Raw genomic sequence first — 2170 nt, forward strand, 5'->3', positions numbered from 1 at the left:
AAAGACACAAACACAGATAAACACTTAGCATAGAGAAAACGAAAAACAGAGAATGTAAGAACAAGGAATGAGTCCACCTTAGTGATGGTGGCGTTTCCTTCTTGAGGAACCAATGATGTCCTTGAGCTCTTCTATGTCTCTTCCTTGTCTTTGTTGCTCCTCCCTCATTGCTTTTTGATCTTCTCTAATTCATGAAGGATGATGGAGTGCCCTTGATGTTCCACCCTTAGTTGTCGCATGTTGGAACTTAATTCTCCTAGGGAGGTGTTGATTTGCTCCCAATAGTTTTGTGGAGGAAAATGCATTTGAGGCATCTCTGGGATCTCATGGTGATGAGCTTCATGCGTTTCTTGAGATCCATGAATGGGCTCTCTTGCTTACTCCATCCTTTTCTTAGTGATGGGCTTCTCTTCCTCAATGGGAATATCTCCTTCTATGAAAGCTCCAGCTGAGTAACATAGATGGCAAATAAGATGAGGGAAAGCTAGCCTTGCCATGGGGGAGGACTTTTCGGCTATTTTGTAGAGTTCAAGGGAGATAACTTCATGAACTTCTACTTCCTCTCCAATCATAATGCTATGAATCATGATGGCCCGATCCACAGTAACTTCAGATCGGTTGCTAGTGGGGATGATGGAGCGTTGGATGAACTCTAACCATCCTCTAGCCACAGGCTTGAGGTCCAGTCTTCTTAGTTGAACCGGCTTGCCTTTGGAGTCAATCTTCCAATGAGCTCCTTCCACACATATGTCCATGAGGACTTGGTCCAACCTTTGATTAAAGTTGACCCTTCTAGTGTAGGGGCGTGCATCTCCTTGCATCATGGGCAAGTTAAACGCCAACCTCATGTTTTCCGAACTAAAATCTAAGTATTTCTCCCGAACTATTGTAATATAATTCTTTGGATTCGGGTTCTTACTTTGATCATGGTTTTTAGTGATCCATGCATTGGCATAGAACTCTTGAACCATTAGGATGCCGACTTGTTGGATGGGGTTTGTTAGAACTTCCCAACCTCTTTTTTGGATTTCATGTCGGATCTCCGGATACTCATTTCTCTTTAGCTTGAAAGGGACCTCGGGGATCACCTTCTTCTTGGCCACAACATCATAGAAGTGGTCTTGATGAGCTTTGGAGATGAATATTTCCATCTCCCATGACTCGGAGGTGGAAGCTTTTGTCTTTCCTTTTCCTTTTCTAGAGGATTCTCCGGTCTTAGGTGCCATCAATGGTAATGGAAAAACAAAAAAGCTATGCTTTTACCACACCAAACTTAGAATATTGCTCGCCCTCGAGCAAAAGAAGAAAGAATAGTAGAAGAAGAAGAAGAAAATATGGAGGGAAGGAGGGAGAGGTGTATTCGGCCAAGAAGGGGAAGCGAGGGTTGTATTGTGTGAAAATGAGGAAGAATGGAGGGCTATATATAGGGAAGGGAGGGGGGGTAAGGTTCGGCCATAAGGGTGGGTTTTGGGTGGGAAATTGATTTTGAATTTTGAAGGTAGGTGGAGTTTATGAGGTAGGTTTATGGGGAAGAGTGGATGGATGTGAGTGGTGAAGTGGTGATAGGGAAGAGAGGATGAACATTGAGAAGAGGGAAGAGAGTGAGTGGTGGTAGGTGGGGATCCTGTGGGGTCCACAGATGCTGAGTTGATCTTATGGGATCCACAGATCCTGAGGTGTCAAGGATTTGCATCCCTGCACCAATTAGGCATGTAAAATTCCTTTGCATGTAATTCTGGCGTTTAAACGCCGAATTGATGCTTGTTCTGGGCGTTCAGCGCCCAGATGCAGCATATTTCTGGCGTTGAACGCCAGCCAGATGCTTGGTTCTGGCGTTCAGCGCCAGCTCTTCTTCACTGTGCATTTCTGGCATCTGGACGCCAGGATGCTGCTTGTTTCTGGCGTTCAACGCCAGAAACATGCTCTGTTCTGGCGTTGAACGCCAGACAGATGCTCCTTACTGGCATTTAAACGCCAGTGAGCCCTTCCTCCAGGGTGTGATTTTTCTTCTGCTGTTTTTGATTCCGTTTTCAATTTTTATATTTATTTTGTGACTCCACATGATCATGAACCTAATAAAACATGAAATAACAATAAAAATAAAATTAGATAAATAAAAATTGGGTTGCCTCCCAACAAGTGCTTCTTTAATGTCAATAGCTTGACAGTG

The sequence above is a fragment of the Arachis ipaensis genome, chromosome B10 (assembly GCF_000816755.2).
Source record: "Arachis ipaensis cultivar K30076 chromosome B10, Araip1.1, whole genome shotgun sequence".
NCBI classification, from domain to species: Eukaryota; Viridiplantae; Streptophyta; class Magnoliopsida; order Fabales; family Fabaceae; genus Arachis; species Arachis ipaensis.